General features: G+C 34.1%; 1 long non-coding RNA gene across 3 annotated transcripts; it reads right to left on the reverse strand.

Moving 5' to 3' along the window:
• Positions 1-1,477: 1,477 nt before the first annotated feature.
• On the reverse strand, positions 1,478-9,417 carry LOC148240469 (uncharacterized). 3 transcript variants are annotated; one of them, XR_015814121.1, is made up of 3 exons: positions 9,197-9,353; positions 8,991-9,093; positions 1,478-2,338 (listed from the first exon to the last, which is right to left on the reverse strand). It is a non-coding gene; the product is annotated as an uncharacterized LOC148240469 (long non-coding RNA). The 3 variants fall into 3 exon arrangements; XR_015814122.1 differs by lacking the exon at positions 1,478-2,338 and adding an exon at positions 6,200-6,427; XR_015814120.1 differs by lacking the exon at positions 1,478-2,338 and having other exon boundaries at positions 8,788-9,093; positions 9,197-9,417.
• Positions 9,418-20,359: the final 10,942 nt, after the last annotated feature.

Genomic DNA, 20,359 nt, shown 5'->3' on the forward strand with positions numbered 1-20,359 from the left:
CTCTAACTCTATCAGATTTGTAACAAACGTCTTGTAGTATTTAGATAGCTTATTATACCCAATAAAATTTGAGATTGGGTGATGAGTGGAAGACTTGGTTTCCTTTCTCATACCCATAGGAACTTTTAGGTCATGATTCTTAAGATCTGAATCTAGATTTGAGGTTTGAAATTGTAGGGGCTCAATGTTCTTTACTTCATTTTGATTTTTTCTTCTCAAATAAGTTAACAAATTTTGGACTCTATGATTACCAATAAGAATAGGCTGTAAAGTTTTTTCTGATGGTGAATTCGTGTTTATGGTCTCGGTTTTGGTTAAGGAGATTGTTTTCTTATTTTTTATCACAGATTTTGATGTACATTGATTAGGATTTTCTGCAACTTTTGGAGTTTGTGGGACATGATCCCAGTTCAACTCCCAAGGGTTTGAGGCAAAATTTGGTGTAATGGAATTTGATTTTTGGATTGAATTTGAAATTTCCTCATTTAAATCCATATCTAGAGATTTGGACTTTAAATCTAGAAAAATAATTTCACCATTGCTTATTTTAAATTATTCCCAGAAATTTGGATCACTCTCATCTCTTCCTGAGACAAATTTCGGATATAAAAAGGCTGATTCTTAAAAAAAAATAACATTAGTAGAAGTATAAGATTTTCTTTTTTAGGGACAATAACACCAATAACCTTTTTGAGTAGCAGAATATTCAAGAAAAATACATTTTAGGGAACGAGCGTCTAATTTTAACCTCCTTTGACTAGGCACATGAACAAAAGCGACGCTTCCAAAAATCCAAGACTAGTTGAGAAAAAATACGATAATTAAGAAAGAAAGTCGAGAAATATTCAAGTGATTTTCTATAATTTAGTATTTTTTATGGAAGTCAATTAATCAAATAGCACGTAATTAATACTGCATCCTCTCATAAATGTTTTGGAATGTTTGTTGAAAACATGAGGGCACAAATAATATCAAGAAGGTGGCAGTTTTTTCTCTCAGCCACACCGTTTTGTTTTGAAGTATCGATACATGAGATTTGGTGTAAAATACTATTGATTCGGAAAAATCACCAAGAATAAAATTGAAGTATTTTATATCATTATCGGTACGAATAATTTGAATTTTTATATTAAATTGTGTTTGAACCATCTAGTAGAAATTCTTAAAAACCAATGAGACATCTTATTTGTCTTTTAGAACATAAACCCAAAATACCTCAAGTATGATCATCAATGAAGGAAAATCAATTAATTATTTATTCTACATTTAAGATGATTGGCCGTAATTTTAGGATTATTTATTTGTCTACATTTAAGATGATTGATTGTAATTTTATGATGTAGTAATATTTTGTAATATCTTGTAAATCTTCTATATTTAGAATTATTAAATTAGGATAACAGAATATCATTAATTAGAGCATGTATATTTCTCCTACTCGGCTGTATAATGTCGTTGTACATTATTCTCTTCTCGCGTATGAAGATTATTCAAATCAATACAGTATAGATATAAGATTTTTTTCTTACTGGTCTCTTTTATGGTATCAGAACAAGAAAAAAAAAGGAAGTAGTAAGTTGAGAGAATGTCAGGGATAAGAGGAATTGATTTGGAGGCTCAATTTGAAGCTTCTAAATCTGTTTCCACAATTGTTTTTGCTGTTACTGCAGAAAATATTTCTCATAAATTAGATTACGACTCAAAAATTGAATAAGAAGAATTTCTTACAATGGTCTCGTTCGACAACTTTGGTGATTTGAAAAAAAGACAAAATATCCTTTGTAAACGGTTCTTCTCCTCGTCCAGATGTTGATGATCCCTCGTATACACTATGGGACACTAATAACTACTTAGTTGTAGTGTGGTTAATTATTCTATGGAGGATGAGATAGGTGAAATCTAACTTTTTCATTCTACAGCAAAAAAGATCTGGGATGCCGTCACTCTTGCCTATTTTGATTTAGAAAATTCATGACAATTGTTTGAATTGCGAAATTGCGCATGCAACCTTCGTCAAGGTGATGTGAATGTAACTCAATATTATAACAGTTTGCGACAATTGTGGCAAGAGGTTGACATATTTCATTCAACCCCCTGGAAAGATCTTGTCGTGCTCACCTTTTCAATAAACTAATCCAGAAAAATCATATGGCTGGTTTAAATAAAAAGTTGGATGATGTATGTGGTTGTCTCCTGGGTGTGCGACCTTTACCATCCATAAATGAAATCTTTGCAGAGGTTCATCGTCGTTGAGTTATGCTTGGTGACACCATGGCTGTCCAAGTGGATGCCTCTGCTCTTGCTATGAACCATTCTCCTTCCAATTGATCACAAAATTCTGCAAAAAAAAAAACATGTTTAGTGTGATTACTGCAACAAAACATATCACACAAGGGAGACTTGTTGGCTAATTCATGGAAAGTCTGAGAATTTTGTGCCAAATCGATTAAAAAGAAAGGGGCAACACTATCGACTAATAAACCAAAAGTTGTTAATTTCACAAAAGCACAAGTTGAACACTTGTGTAGCCTTCTTTCCAATTCTTCTACCTCTGTGACAAGTAATTCTGCTATAAGAACTTCTCTCATGGCAAAGCAATATATTTCGGAACCCTTTATTGCAAGTATGCTAAATTCAGATGAGCAATGGATTGTTGATTCTGGATACTGATCACATGACCTGTAATTCCTATTTTTTCCTGTCTTATTCACCTAGTTCAGCACAACAAAAGGTTCAATTGCATATGGAACTTATTTTACAATGGTTGGCAAATGAACTATTAACCTATCACTTACAATTTTTTTACAGGATGTTCTTCATGTTTCAAAATTAACCTATAATTTAGTTTATGTTTGTAAACTAACTATCTACCTATCATGTGGTGTTAATTTCTCAAAAATTACTTGTGTTTTTCAGGATTTGAAGATAGGGAGGAGGATTGGCAGTGCTAGGATCTCAAACGTGAAGATAGGGGTTTTTCACGTGTTCCTACACTTTTCTTCATATAGAAAGGGAGAAAGCAATGAAAGTGCATTAATGTGATCATAGTAAGATGTAGAAGGGATGACCAATGGGTTGGCGGGTATTCAATGTGATTACAATGGAACGATGAATAAACTAGTGGTACTTTTTCCTCTTCATACATGTGTAAGTTCAATAATTTCATTGATAACCTAGGCTTAATGGACCTTCCTCTCTTTAATAGAAGCTGGACATGGTCCAATATGAGATATCTCACTGCCTTCTCTATAACTGAAAATTTCTTGACCTCCATAAGCAATGTGATTAAAAACGATAATAAATCTTGTGACAAATGGGAGACTCACATAGGGGAATATTTCTGTAATCCGAGTATTCACGAAAATATGACAGAGAAATGTCGTAAGCGATCACATAATAGCATGTCTCAAGAGCGTGCAAGGTAGTGTCCCCGAAGAGAGATTGTCTGCCCAATCAAAAAGGAAAGTAATACGGAGCACAGCTCATTTCATAAACAGGAGTAGCCCAAACAGGAAGGCAAGCACATCCATAGGTACTTTCTCAAATGGAATTGGCCCAAACGAAAGCCAAGACAAATCAGGGAGGTGGACTAAAGGCCCAAGAAGAAACCCATGGGCTTGGAGATGCATATAATAGGAAGAAGACCAAGCCTTGGTCCAAACCAAGGCCCCACAAGGCCTCAAAGTCAATGAGAGGCTCAGCCCAAGGAGATCACACCAATGAGAAGAAACCCCTGCCAAGACATGGATTTGAAAGCCCATTGGGTGTGCACGCAAAGGTCCATATGTGCGGGGTGAGAAGCCCACATCCCAGTCGAGGCTGTACACATGGAATTATATTGTGCGTGCCAAGAAGACCATGCCGCACGCTAAAGTCAACAGGTTGTGCGGGAGAAGACAGAACAAACATGCGGCCACTATGCGCAGGGGAAGTCTCGCATGCCTACGGGCAGTCTGCACAGGGGAACCGGGCACAGGAGGTGCACTTGTGCAGGTAGATGTTGTCGCGCGTGCACATGAGCGCCCACACACCTAGGTTGCTCAATGGGATGCACCTGTGAGGGTTGTTCCTGCCGCACATACACCTAGGCCACACGCGCTTGGGGAAGCTTCCATGTGCACCTGGACAGCGTGTATAGCAAGCTGAGTCCGGCTTGGACTCCTCTTATCTTTTCCTAATTTCTACATTATTCCTATGCAGCAACAAAGAGAACTCTTACACAAAATTGAAGTCTAAAAGAGATAAAAGCCACATGATGAAATTGGGAAGAAGAAGAGAAGTCTACTTCAAATAAGTTGGTAATATTTTATTAATTTATTTTGAGTTTAGATTAAAATTTTAATTGTTTTATTATTTTCAATTAAGTATCTGAGTCGAATTAAGTTTTAAAATTAAAGTAGGAATATGTAATCTTACTTCGAGTCATATTCGTAAAATAAAGTTCATAGTGCCTAAAAACGACATCATTATTACCAACTTTTGAATTGTTAAACCTGATAGTATGTTATCTAATTTGAACTATTTTTTATATTTTGTAGCATGATAGCAGATAATGATGAAATAAGAAAAAAACAACACAAAAATAGGAAGAGTTTGTGAAAAAAATCATCAGCCTAAAAACAATCTTTAGGCAAGGCTTGGATTCAGCAGTCAGCAGCAGGTCCCACCTCGGACAACTTAGCCTTGGGCAAGTCTAAGCATCGCGCACGGCAGCTGACTTAAATGAAAATGCACGTTTTTTAAATTTGAAAAAGATCTCCTTCCAGCCAAGATTTGGGGATAAGCCAAAAATCAAGAAAAATGTTCATAATCAACAAAAGAAAAAACATCCTAATCTCCTTGGGTTATAAAATCGCAGCTGCGGAGTAGGTTCATCATCTTCTTTCTTCCGGAGGCAGCACACAGCGATAGTTGCAGATGTCGCACCCTCTTTTCATCTTCCTCATCTTTTTAATTTTTAAGAAGCTTTTTTATATTGAAGTTCACCATGAGTGGCTAACTTGCTTTCTTTTCCTAGTTGAGATTTGGTGAACTCTATTGATGTATTTGTGAGATCGAATTGGTTTAATATATATTTGATTTGAATTTTTGTATTTATTTATTTTCTGCATCTATATATATTTGTGATTTTGAATCCGTTTGAATATGGCCCATTAAACGTTTGGAGAGGCAACAAGCAGCTAGCCGAACCTCTCAAATTCGTAATTATTTAAGCGGTTCCAGCAACTAGTAGCGATCAGTGTTGCACTGAGGAGGTAATTAATCTAGTTGACCGATTCATTCAGATGAATCCGACAACTTGAATCAGGTTCTTCTAGTTCTCAAAACTATTGACAAGTTAAATCATGTAAACGTTCTCATGACTATTTGGCAATAAAGAACCAACTAACAAACGTTTCTTGGTTTGTTTAGAAATAAGGAAGAATTGATTATCAGAACATTTCCGACAATTAAAACTGGTTTACTATAGTTTAAATAAAATAAATCCTTGAATCCATTAAATAGGAATTCTTCTTCTAATTATTTTCATTTCTAATTTGCAGCCAAAAGTTTGTTTAATGTTATTCTACTAAGTGTTTATTTTGTATTTTGTGTATTGGATTTTATAAAACTCTCCTTATTTACTTTTTATTTGTTGGTCAAAGAATAAAATTAGTTTTTAATTTCCTGTGGATTCGACTTTATTTACCTTTACTATAATCTTATTTTATTAGTTAAATAGGAATTTTGTTTTGGTAAATTTGACACCCATCAAAAGTCTCTGAAAATGCTTCGCTATTAGCTTTGTAAACACAACTTTTATATTAATAAATTTCAAGGTTTTTTCTTCTAATTTAGTAATGCTAATTTTTAAGAGAGTGTTCTTCAAGCATGTTCAAGTTAGAGAGTTTCAAACCCTTTCGTTAAATCAAGAATTGAGAATTGATTTATCGTATAAGTCGTGACGTCTTCTTTATTTTTTTTTATTTTTTCCAATTACCTTTATTTGCAATTAAAACTATTTGTTGTAGTTGAAATAGGGAGGGTAAATTAGATGGTTAAACTTTATGGTTGTTATATTATGTGAGATTCCAGGAATCAAAATGATCTTTCCCCGTCCCTCCCGCGTCAATGAGCTTTGAGGAGCATAGGCCAAGTATAGTGCAAAGTTTACTTTCTAGGATGTGGCATCCCTTCAGACTTTTCAAGACTTGGAGGATACTGAATTAAGCTTTTGCATTTTTATTTCAAGAAATGTTACTCTAAGTTGATGACTTCTAGTCTCTTGTCTTGCTTGGTTGGGGAAAGTATATTGGTAGGGCTTTACTAGCTTCAAACCGGCCAAGAGGCTGCAGCATCTGGCACTTATTTGATACAGTCAAGAAAGGGCCAGTTTTGCAACTCCAGTGCCAACAGACACACCTTGCTGATTAAAGATCCTTTTATTCTGCATCACAAAATACGCATATTATCTTCTGGCTCAAGCTGATATAATACATTCTAGAACAGCTTTAGACCTTTTCAATACAAATGTCTGCCTATACAATGACTCCAGTTCAAGCTGTCAAATTATATAACGAATTGCTAGGCAACCTTATTTATCTTGCTCTGGTATCACTCATGCATTTTATCTAAGAAGTCCGTTTGTTGCTGCTCTTAGTTGCTAGCTACTCTGTCATGCTTAAAATCCTCTTTCATGTCAGGAGCAATTTGTTCTCCCCACCGTTCCCTGTCACATCCACGGTGGATCCGATGGCTTATACTAATGGTGATTAACTCTGTGACTTACAAGCTATGCTTCAACTGAAACTAAGGTTCCATCACAAGGTTCTTTTTCTCTTTGAAAAGCTCTCTTCTTTCTTGGATTAGTAAACAGAAAAATATTGTGACCTGCTCCACTATCAAAGTTGAAGTTTGTATCTTGACTGACACAACTAAAGTTCTTTTACTTTGTTGGTTGTTCAAAACATTAAGTGTGCTTCTGCTCCTCCAGAATTAAGGACCAACTTATGGGTTTAGATGCGTGGAGTTAGGGTTAGGGGCTTGTCATAGAGAATCTATACCTCTCTATTTTTTACTATTACATTTTACGTAAAAGTGTACAAAAATAATTCCATATTCCTCGTACTTATTTATTATTTAAATAAATAATTAAAACTAATTTTTTTGAAAGATTAACTAAATATACCCAAAAAAAAATTGATAAGAATTTTGACCTAAACTAATTCATATTCTACCTTATTCCAAACTCCCATCATAAACAACAAATTTCCTAGTTACACCTAAACTAGAAACCAAACCTTAAACAGAATTAACTTAAGGAGATCAACCCATCTTATGCTGTGCCAGCATATACACCAAGAAATTCTTTTCTACTGCTTCCATTTATTATTTAAATAAATAATCAAAACTAATTTTTTGAAAGATTAACTAAATATACCCAAAAAAATTGATAAGAATTTTGACCTAAACTAATTTACATTCCACCTTTATTCCAAACTCCCATCACAAACAACAAATTTCCCAGTTACACCTAAACTAGGAACCTAACCTTAAACAGAATTAACTTAAGGAGATCAACCCATCCTCTCTCTTGTGCGAGCATATACACCAAGAAATTCTTTTCTGCTGCTTCCTTTTTTTTTGTGCTTTCTTTTGTCACTATCCTTGCTTTCTTCTTTTTCTTTACTAATTGGGCATAATCAGCAAGCACCAAAAGATGGTGTGGTGATATTGTTTCGCACTGACCAGTACAGGTTCTTCAACCCCATCGATGACGAAGGAACTCTATTTTACTAAATTCCCATAAACTAAAGACAGACAATTGGTTATGAGCACAGCACAGGCTGAATCTGTGAGTACAGATGCTTCTGTTGCTCATCGCCTTTAGTATTACCAAAAATCCTTGGAAAAGATAATGTCATGCGGCCTTTTTGTGCAGGATCTGGAAATTGAAATCCTTGTATTTTGGTTGTGTCCGTTGCATTGTTAGACCTCCTATTGCACGGTTGTTGCTCCTTTCTAGTGTTAGTTTCGGATCACTAACCCTAGACCAAATTTCATCTGCTCTATTAGCTCTCTTTGTTTCATCTCAAACGCATAACAATCCTTCTACCTTTTTACAAGGTCAGAGTTCCTACACCATGATAATCTTTTCTACACCACTTTTCCTAATTGAAGCCAAACCAGAAACCTAAACCTAAAAACAGAGTCAATCACCTAAGGAGACCAGCCCAGATTTCTCCATCTCTAGGGATCAGCACCTAAACCATGATAACCTTTTCTACCACTTCTTTTCCTTTTTTTTTTTTTTTGCTGCTTTATTCTTCTTCTATTGCCAATTAATAACATGTAACAAGTGAAGGTGTCATTCAGATTTCTTACAATAATATCATTAATGAATGTAATTAGCAAACCAATGACTTCATCAAACATAATCTAACCACCACTATTCCTTGTACGCACTCGATCTTTTTTGTTAGTCAACCTCTATCCAAATTCAATGCTTTTTACGAGTCCACCTTGGCCTCGAGGATGAAGTTAGCATGATTTTAGCTATTAGCATAATATGTCGTGATCCCCATGCTCATATCAACCATAAACTACACGGTTGCTGCAAAATATTCCCTTGATCATGGCCAAACAATTTCAGAAATTTACTTAACTTCCTGTTTTGTGTAGTTTTTCTTGCATAATCAGGAAAGCATCCTCTCATATTTAGACACACATTAAAATGTTTAATATAAACACACGAAAAGAAATTAAAATTTCTTTTCTCTGTAATCACTCAAAACTTGCACAAGAACAAGATCCTAAGGCTCAAACTTTTCATTTTTCTGTTAGCAGAAAATAAATTTTACAAGGATTATCAAGAGCTTCTCAAATCTGTTAAAACATACACCTTAAGATGTTTCTAAGTTCAATCCAGAATCAATTTCACTTCTCTCATTTAGAGTCAGATGCATGAAAAATTTCACAATCATACAGAGGAAAGACAAAAAGAAGCTTACAAGTTGAGGACGTGAGGAATTATACAATCAGAAACACATTTCACTTCAGCAGAATCGCAAGCTTCTTTGCCTCGAGTTTTCCCATCCATATCGTCTTCTTTGGCTAGAAAATTAACAACAAGCATAAACGGTCAACATAGAGATTGGAGGCAAGAAAAAGAAATATTGTGACGGGAAGGAAACTTTGTAAAGGAGAAGCCTGGAACCTCGCGGGTGTTCATCCATTGCAATCTCTGGATATTTTCTTGAATTCTTGCTTGCCGAACAGGCGTGAATTTGATTCTAAAGAGTGGGAGACTGGTTTTTGAACTGTGAGAGAGAGTTTTAACGACTTTTGAGCGGCGGCTAATGGTTTCATACCTTGCTACGTTCCCGCCCATTTTATGTACACGTGTCATCGTGTGAGAGGGCCAACAACGCGGCAATATAATTTATGGCTATACGTGTAGAAGCGGTTAGAGAGATAGAGTTTGTCTTGTACAAGCTTTAAATTTATACTTTTTAAATTAACAATAAAGACTCAAAGACTTTTTCTTTTCAAACTTGAAAAAAAAATTATAACATTTTAAATATAATTAAAAACAAATTACTTTAACTAAATAGTTAGAAAATAATTTATCAATCTTTTAGTTAAATTTTAGATTGGTTGAAGATACTTTAATTTAAAATTTTATTTGATAAATTTTTAGATAAATTACAAATTAGTCTTTAAAATTTAATATTTTTTATAATTTAGTAAATGATATTTTTTATTATAGTTTAGTCTCATATGTTTTTATTTATTTCAAACTTCTAATTTTTTATTTATTAAAAAATTTTGAAATAGTTAATTCAAGTATTGATGCTTTAAGAAAAAGTTCAAAAAATAATTTTGAATAATTAATAAAATCAATAAAAATTAAAATATAATATCCAAATTCAAAAAGCAGTCCAAGATAATTTTTTTATTAAAATAATTATTTAAATTATTTTATTTTTATTTAATTAAAATTTTGAGACAAAAATGAAAATAATTTTGAGAAAATTAGGTGAAAATTTAAGTTCAGGGGTGTTTTGGAAAAAAATATTAGAAACATGGGGGTGAAAGTAAAAAAAAAAAAATTCATCCACGTGAGACGGCCCAGTCAGCAGCTCCGATGAACCGGAGCACACCACGTGTCAAACACGCTGACGTCGACGCCATGCGAGAGGCCACGCGGGCGATCCACATGACTAGCGATTCGACGGTCTAGGTTTGATCCCAACGCGTGAACGGCTTGGATTCGTTCATTCCTTAGGCGCAATCGAACGAATAAGATCAATCGCGATGAACAGTTCATATTTCTTTTCTCCTTATGCGTGATAGGACGAAAGAGATCAATCGTGATGAACGGTCCAGATCGACACATGATGGGTATAAATATCCCACGTCACAAGGGAACCAAAACAATAGTTGTCCCTACTGGAGAAGAAGAACCAGGCACCAGAGAAGGAGGCTAACCGTCGACCGTTAAAAAATGTAAAATTTTTCCCTACCCACTTGAAATTCGATTTCGAGCATCCCTATGGCCAAATCGAAACAAAATGGACGAGAAGTGAGCCGAAAACTGTGAGTAAAGTCTAATAGAGCTGTCGCGACCAAAACCAAAAAAATCCCTCTAATGAGCCCCTTCACGTTTCATGTAATTTTCTTATCATTGTATTCACTGTCCTTTTCAATATTCTTATCGATTTATCTTGTTTATTTGCTTATCTGGTTACTCGATCTCTTGTTATGATAAGTTACATCGCCTACATAAATATAGTCTAATTGATCTGTAAATATAATATGGAATATTAGTATGCATTTGTTGGTTGTATTGCTTGATGATAATCTTAATGTGAAAGACTTACTGGGTATCCAGGGAAAGGGCAAATGAGTCCGGTACAAAAGGAACCATACCGTGAACGTCACCTCAGTTGGACGGGGCTGAGAAGTTCTATACCGAAAAAAGTTTGAAAAATATGGTTCACCCTCATATAAGACGAGATATCGAGGTGATAGAATGTTTGGCACCTATTACTAGACAGGGTATGGGGACTGCCAATTAATTGGTAAAATTAGATATTGGGTTCACGAGTAATGGGACATCACTGTGGACCCCCAGAGGTACTGGTAAGCAAGCAAGAAAGAAAAATTGTCGTCACTTATCCTTTTATGTGTGAAAATGAAAGTGGTATGGATATGAGTCTTAATAGTTACTTTTAGAAAACTCGTAATGGTATGCATCAAACAAATGTCTTTATATTAAATATATTTAATTAAAGCAAGGATTCCATCAGTTGTTTTTCTGATTTTTACCAATATTCAGTTTTTAATATCAGTGATTAGTGTGATATTCTTGCTAGGTTAGTACAACTCACCCTTTTATTAACCATTTCATATCAAGAACACCAAGATCTGGATCTCGATTTCACCACCCAGACTCCCTTCAAGTGCTAGTAAAGTTTGTCATATGATGCTTATTTATTCGTTTTTGTTTAACCACCATTTATCTTTTAGAAAGGGCATTCTCATATCTCTATTGGGTATTGTAAATTATTATATAAGGAATGTAAACCCTAACTCTATTATTCGCTCTTGCATTTAAATTATAAATTCATTTTCTTTAAGATTCCAAGTCTTTACAGTTGGTATCAGAGTCCTGTTCCCCAAAATAATTCCTTATACAAAAACTTAAAAATATCAAATACGAACTATTGTTCAATATTTCGTTGTGAAAAATAAGTACAAGCACATGAGGAGAGGAGGGCCCCTACTGAACAAGGCAGCTTGAGATAGGTCACTTCGAGAGGATGTCAATCAGCTCTTCGACATGTTAGAAAAACTCATCTTTTTTCATCAGGTTAGGGAAGAGAGGGGGAGCTGTTTGACCCTCCACCACTGCCACAATATGAACTACCCCTACAACGAGTGGATCCAGCGCCACCTCGATACAACCCTATCCCTCCACCGTATCATCCGACACCGCCACAGTATAATTCGATACCCCACCATACAACCAGATGCCACTATAGGATCACCTGATCCCTCTCCAATATAATCCAATTCCTCTTTAACAAGATATAACAAGACTTACCAGCACCGCAACAAGGACCATGGGTATCGACCTTGTTATCACCTCAACAGCACCTACTACATCTGCGAAAATGTCCAGCATCATGCAAGAGAGTTTCTGCGGAATCAAAAATCAAGCCAGACCTCTAGTCCAGCGCATAGTCTATACCCTCACCTAGTAGGATGCTGAAGCCAACTCGGACGTGATATAGAGTGAACCTAAAAAAGAAGTTTGCATTCAAGAAATCTTCGTGGTCCAAGAATTTTTGGATGTGTTCCCTGATGAATTACCCGCACTGCCAGTGAACAGGGAAGTTGAGTTTACCATAGGCCTTAAGTTCGGCACCCGACCTATCTCAATTGTCTCTTACCGCATGAGTCATGTTGAGATAGAATAGCTGAGCAAACAAATCAATAAATTGTATAATAGTAGATTCATCCGACATAGTGTGTCCCCTTGAGGTGCTGAATTCATATTTACAAGGAAATAGGATGGGATGTTAAGATTATCTATTGACTATAGGGAATTGAACAGGGTCACGATCAAGAACAATTACCTTTTTCCCATGATCGATGACATTTTGATGAGTTACAAGGCGCCCAAGTCTTCTCTAAAATAGACTTACGTTCAGGTTACCATCAGGTAAAGATCATGGCAGAAAACATTCCTAAGATAACCTTCAGAATCAAGTACGGACATTATAAGTTCTCGGTTATGTCATTTAAATTAACCAATGCACCAACCATTTTTATGGACTTAATGAACAGGGTTTTCAGACAATTCTTAAATTTGTTCGTCATTGTACTTATCGATGATATCATGGTTTATTCAAAAAGCAGAGAGGAATACGCTCACCACCTAACTCAGGTTTTGCAAGTTCTCAAGGAGAAAAAGTTGTATGCAAAATTAAGTAAGTGTGGGTTATGTCTCAAACAGACTACCTTCCTATGATACATCATATCAAAGGATGAAGTGTTAGTGAACCCCGAAAAAGTTGAGGCAGTGCTTGGTTGAGAGAAATTAACCTCAGTCAAAGAGATTCGTAATTTTTTAGGAATGACAGGTTATTACTGCAGATTTGTAGAAGGATTTTCTAACCTAGCCACTCCTTTGACCCGGGTCACAAAGTAGAACGATAAGTTTGAGTGGAACGATGACTGTGAAATGAACTTTATAAAACTTAAGAAGTGGTTGACTACTGTACCCATGTTGGTTTTACCGAGGGGGACAGGTAGATATACAATTTACAGTAATGTCTCATATTTAGGGTTGGGTTGTATTCTAATGCAGTATGAGAAGGTCATAGCCTATGAGTCCAAGGAGTTAAAGAGTCATGAGAAAAACTACCCTACCCACAACTTAGAACTTGTCACTATTATCCACGCCTTCAAGATTTGGTGCCACTAATTATATAGGGAGACTTTTGAGATTTATACTGACCATAAGAACTTGAAGCACATATTCACTCAAAAAGATCTCAATATGCATCAGAGGCATTTGATAGAGTTCATCAAGGACTACAATTGCAATATTTTGTATCACCCAGACAATGACAATGTGGTAGTCGACGCACTCAGCAAAAAAAGTGCAGATATGTTAGCTCACCTAATAGTTTCTGAATGTAAGGTAATAGGGGCCGCACAATAGATACGACTTCAGGACTTGAAGAGAGTTACATATTTGGCCCACCTAACTGTTACACATGAATTGATCTTGATAATAAAGGAAGCTCAATCCATCGATTTCACCCTAGCAGCTCTCAGGAAGGATGGAGAACAAGGATAAATTCAGAATTCTGGATCTCTACCAATGGGTTGCTCAGATTTTAGGATAAAGTGTGTGTTAAATGTGACAGTGAACTGAAAATGAACATCATGATAGAGACTCATATCTGAAAATTCGTTATGGATCTCGAAAGTACTAAAATATATCAAAATATACGACCCTACTTTTGGTGGAGCGGGATAAAAAGAGAGGTCACCGACTTTATTTTTAAGTGTCTAGTATGTCAACAAGTTAAGACAGAGCATCAACGCTCATGCAGGTTACTTCAGCCATTACCGATCCTGGAGTAAAAGTGGAAACATATCATAATGGATTTCGTGACTGGGTTGCCTAGGGCACGCTCAGGATATGATATCCTTTGGGTAATTGTCAACCAGCTCACCAAGTCTTCTCACTTCTTGGCTACCAAAATGATCGATCCCTTAGATAAGTTAACAAAAATATATACTCAGGAAATAGTCAGGTTATATGGAGTTCTAGTGATAGTAGTATCCGACATAGACCCCAAGTTCACTTCTCGATTTTGGTCTATTTTTAAGCAAGCAATGGGAACGAAACTGTTCCTTAGTACTGCATTCCACTCTCAAATCGATAAACAATCAGAAAGGATGATTCGCACACTGAAGGATATGCTCTGAGCTTGTATTCTAAACTTCGGGGGTCATTGGGATGATCATATACATTTAATAGAGTTCGCCTACAATAACAAGTACAAGGCAAGTATCGGCATGGTTCTGTATGAAGCATTATATGGCCGCCCTTGCAGGTCGTCGATCTATTGAAAAAAGGTGGGTAATAGAAAATTATTCGACCCAGATCTTATTGAGAACACTACAGCCAAGGTAGGTAAGATAAGAAAGAGCATTCAGACAACTCAGAGCAGGTAAAAGAGTTATTCAGACACACGGAGAAGGGATTTAAATTTTGAAAAATGTTATCGAGTGTTTCTTAAGATCATCTCTTTCAAGGGGATCAATAGGTTTATCAAGAATGAGAAATTACATCTCTGGTTCATCGGGACATTTGAGATCTTAGACTGGATTGGTACGACCGCCTATAAAATGGCACTACCTCTAGAGTTATCTAGGGTTTATAATGTGTTCTATGTATCCATGCTACCCGAGTACAACTCAGACTCCTCACACATTCTGTTCCACAAGCCCCTTTCACTCCATGAAAATCTATCCTATGAGGAGGTGTCAGTAGGAATTGTAGACCAGAAGAGTAGAGTATTTTGCAATCGAGAAATTCCCTTTCTCAAGATCCTATAGCAGAACCATACGAAGCAAAATGTCACTTAGGAACTAGAATCAAGCTTAAGGGCTCAGTACCCTCAGCTGTTCGACTGAATGAGAGAGTGACCAATTTGAGAAATCAAAATTTCTTATGGGTAAAAAAGTTATAATACCCGGACTCAAAAAAACGACCTAGGATAATTTATTCTTATTAAAATATTTTACTAAAATAATTATTTAAATTATTTTATTTTTATTTAATTAAAATTTTGAGAAAAAAATGAATTAGGGACGAGATTGAAAATAATTTTGAGAAAAAGATGTGAAAATTTGAGTTCGGAGAGTGTTTTTAAAAGAAAAATTAAAAATATGGGGTCAAAGTATAAAAAGAAAAAATTTGGCCACGTGGGATGGCCCTTCCCGCTTCCTGTTTTACATGATTTTTCAGTCATAGTGTTCACAATCTTTTTCTGTGCAGGCTAGCCAAAGAAAGAATCCCAGCTACGAAGGAGGACTGGTGGAGCCACTGCATCCGGAGGCCCCTCCCCACGCTGGTAGGTTCTATTTTTTGTGATTTTTCGGCCACCTAAGGTCCCTAACGTATTTTTCTGCAAGGATACGTGTAAAACCGACAAAATCAGCTAGGTCGATGTGAACCGACGCTGTGGGTAGTGGAGCCTGTGTCCGAGCATACCGCCACCGTGGTGCCAGAAATCCAAAATTAACCAAAAAGAGTTTTAGGCATCGATTTTAGGTTTTTGGAATATTTTTAGGTACACGACGAGTGTTTTAGATTCTACATGAAAAATTCAAGAAATTTGGTACCCATTAGGAAGCGTAGTAAACAGTGCGACGTTTCGAAATACTGATCCGGGTAAGGATCCCTCACTCTATTCTCTGTTACAGTAAATTTAAGCTTAACGATGTATAATTTTGTGTTTTTGTAAAAAGTTGAAAAACTCTTAAAATAATTACAAGTCTTTAGTGGAGCTGGAATTGATTAGTTCATGATTGTCCTGATTTCTTGTTTATTTTTCTATATTATCCTACTTATTTATTATCGTATTGTGCATGTTCTTAATTTATAGTTTCAATAGTCTTATCGATTTATTTGGTTATCTGGTTACTCGATCCTTTGTTATGATAAGTTATATCATCTGCATAAATTTAGTCTAATTGATCTGTAAATATAATATGAGATAATGGTATGCATTTGTTGGTTATATTGCTTGATGAAAATCTTTATTTGAAAGACTTACTGGGTACCAAAGGAAAGGGCAGACGAGTCTGGTACATAGGAAATCCTACCATAAACGTCACCTTAATCAGACAGAGTTGGAAAGTCTCATACCGAAAAGGTTTGGGAGATATGGTTCACTCTCATACCAGATGGGGTATCGAGGCGATGGAATGTTTGACGTCCATTACCGGACGGGGTATACGAACGACCAGTTAATTGGTAAAATTAGATATTTTGTTCACAAGTAGGGGAATATCTCTATGCACCCCCAGGGGTACAAGTAAGCAAGTAGGAAAGAAAAATTGTCGTTACTTGTCTTCTTATATGTGAAACTAAAAAGTGGTATAGATATGGGTCTTCATAAGTTATTTTTGAAAAACTCGTAACGGTATGTATCAAACAAACGTTTTTATGTTAAATATATTTAATTAAAGCAAGGGTTTCATTAGTTATTTTTCTGATTTTTACCAATCTTTAGTTTTTAATATCCATTATTAGTGTGATATTCTTACTGCATTAGTGTAACTCACCATTTTATATCAAGAAGACTAAGATTCAGATCCCGATCAGTAAGAGAGTTATGAGTAGTTTACCACTCAGACTCCCTTCAAGTACTAATGAAGGTTATCATAGAATGCTTATTTATTTACTTTTCTTTAATCACCGTTTGTCTTTTAGAATGAACATTCTCATATCCCTATTGGGCATTATAAATTATTGTATAAGCAATGTAAACCCTAACTCTTTATTCGCTTTTGCATTTAAATTATAAATTCATTTCTTGTAAGGTTCCAACCCTTTACAGAAAATGTTATTTAAGTGTATGAACATTATGTAAATATCTCATTATTAGTTTTTGTATTAAAAAAAAATTATGAATATGATATAAACATTAAATCAATAAGAGTTGCAACTATCATATTTCTAATTTAATAATCTTTTTTATATTCTAGCAAGGTTGGATCCTTTAATATTTTTTAAAACAAATAGGTAAAGAATTTTCAACTCACAGTCCTTAAATAAGTGAAAAAACTTTTTTTTTTTTAAACCAAAAAAAAAAAGAACTTAAGTTAATAGAAGATTCATAAATTTGGCTTCCATATTCTCTATCACTTTGAAAGTTATTAAGTATAAAAGAAGTACTTAAACAAAAGGTTTTTGGTTTATTATATTTTGTATTTTTATATACTTCAAATATATTGAGAAGTGTAATGTAATTATTGAATTTAAATGAGTCAATATTTAATATTAACATTGATTTAAAATCAATATATAAAATTTTACAAACAAAAAAACCACCAAAAAGATCTCAATATACCAAAGCAACAATAAATTTTTGAAAGCATTTTTAAAATATTTAAAAATAACAATTAGAAACATTTTTTCTCGTACCAAGTGGAATAAGCTCATTTATGGTATCTAATCCTCCGTAGAACCAAGTCGAATAAGTTCATCTATAGTATCTTAATAGGCTTATTGAGATATAAACTTTTGATCCTTACACTTAACTACTACGAATGAGAATCTTTAAATAAAGTTTAGGTAAATTCATAATAACTTTATGAATAATACTATAAAAACTCGGAAAACAATAGCCATCTTAGAGTTAGAAGTTGGGAGACATAATTTTTTGAAAAATAAAAAATTCAAATATAAAGAAAGATAAGAGGAAAGTACATAAGGATCAACCTGAAAAAGGTTTATAAAACTTGAAAAAAAAAATTAAACTAAAAAGGAATAAAATGAAAAGAATAAATGAAAAGAATTTTCCAGTTTGGGGTAAAAACGAGAGATGGCAACAGAGAAGGAAGAATAATAGAGTACGACAAAAACTAAAGGACGAAGATTGACTGGACCTTACAGACATCGACATGACAAGTGGTGGATCTCGATAAGTGTCTCTTCACCTTTAGAAAACTTGACGCCAAGATAATCTCTGTAGATTGATTTAGTTTTCATAGCAAAAAAAAGGGTTCTCGTGCATGTGTATGTGTAGCTTAGGAAAATCTAGAATCATCATTGCATGTCACTTTGTAAAAATTATTTATACTAAAGTTATCTTTTTTTTATTAAATTCAATGCATCTTTAAGAAAAGAAATACAGTAAAAAGTTAACCCTATATACTATTTTGAGATAATGCAGTCATAACGTGATTGAGAGATCTTTTAAAAAAATTAATTCTCTAACTCACTTCTTCTCTCTATCTAACTATTATGTATAAAATTTATAACTTTAGCTGATGGAAGACACCTTGAAATTAAAATTTGTACTTCTTTTATAGATGAGATGAGAAGCGAAAACACATTCAAGGTAATTGAATGTGTTGATAACCATTTCTATTATTGTAGATTAATATCCATAAAATATAATAATTCTATAATTTATTTTAAGATTACCCACTCCATCGAGATAGTTTTTCCTTTATAATAGTTATCTATTATTTTGGGTGTCATTTAAATTAGTTTCAACCGTTATAAGTGGATAAAAAAATAAAACACTAGATTAGTGGGTCATCCATTTAATTTTTGAAAATAACCTTCTCTCACTTGACCCATAAAACTGATTATAAAAACTATAATATATATGTACATTTTATACTAAAATATATTTATTGGTAAAGTGAATTTGATATGTGATTACAATAAAATTAACCAACAAGCCCAAAATTACTATACCATAATATAAAAATAACTTAAATTATAAATGTAAATCATAATGGTTACATGACTTCAATGTCACATTTCCTTCTATGCACCACATATCAATAACTTTTACTAATTTAGTCCATAATATTAAAATAGCTTCTATAATTTATCTTGTCAAGACATTCTCTATTGATTAAACACTAAATTGTGCACCAATGATTAAAAAAAAGTAATAGAAACAAACTTTAATGCACAAAATGTAAATTATTCAATCATTGAAATAGCCTTGTCATATTATAGATTACTCAAAAGACCTAACCTTATAACATTTTCTGCATACGTCTTTGAAGGTAGCTTTTTAGTCAATGTATCAACAATCATAAGTGTAACACTAATATTTTCAATCGACACTTGTTATTTATGAACTCTTTCTCTAACAACTAAATACTTTAAATCCATGTGTTTAGATCCACTTGAATATTTTTTATTTTTATAGGAAATAGCTGCAGTATTATACCAAAGTATTCTCAGTGGCTTGGGCCATATAGTCAACAACACGAAGTTCTAAAATGAAATTCTGCAATCACAAAGCATGATTTGAGACTTCAAAACATGCTATAAACTCAGCATCCATTGTGGATGAGGTAGTGATAGACTGTTTTACACTCTTCCATGAGATTGGTCCATTTTCTAGCATAAAGACAAAGCCTGAAGTAGAATTTAAGCTATAACGACAACCACTATAATCTGAGTCCGAGTATCCAATCACCTATAATTGTTTTGATCTTTTATATGTGAGCATATAATCTTTTGTCCATTGAAGATATCTCATAACCTTCTTTGCAGCTTTCTACTGTTCAATTCCTAAATCACTTTAATATCTTCCCAATATACCAACAGCATAACTGATATCTGGTCTAGTACAAGTTTGAGCGTACATCAAACTTCCCACAGCAGATACATAAGGAATGTTCTTCATTCGTTCCCTTTTTAAGTCATTTATTTGGTACTAACTTTTACTTAATTTGTCACCCTTAAGAATGAGTGCAACACTGGTTGAATATAACTACATATTGAATCTCTCCAAAACTCAGTTAATATATTCTTTATGAGATAAATCTAATAATCCTCGAGGATGATCTCTAAAAATTTATGTTCCAATAATATAAGTTGTCTCACCCATATCAACCATTTAAAAGTTTTTAGAGAGATATTTCTTGGTTTCATATAACAAACCAAGATCACTACTAACTATTAAGTTATCATCACCACATAGTCTCAAAAATATAAACTAGTTTCTACTACTTTTTAGATATATACACTGATTAACAACGTTTTCTTTAAATCTGAAAACTTTATATATCATGATATAATTGTATCATGAAA

Source organism: Carica papaya, chromosome 8 (assembly GCF_054855325.1).
Source record: "Carica papaya isolate Zhongbai chromosome 8, ASM5485532v1, whole genome shotgun sequence".
Taxonomy (NCBI): Eukaryota; Viridiplantae; Streptophyta; class Magnoliopsida; order Brassicales; family Caricaceae; genus Carica; species Carica papaya.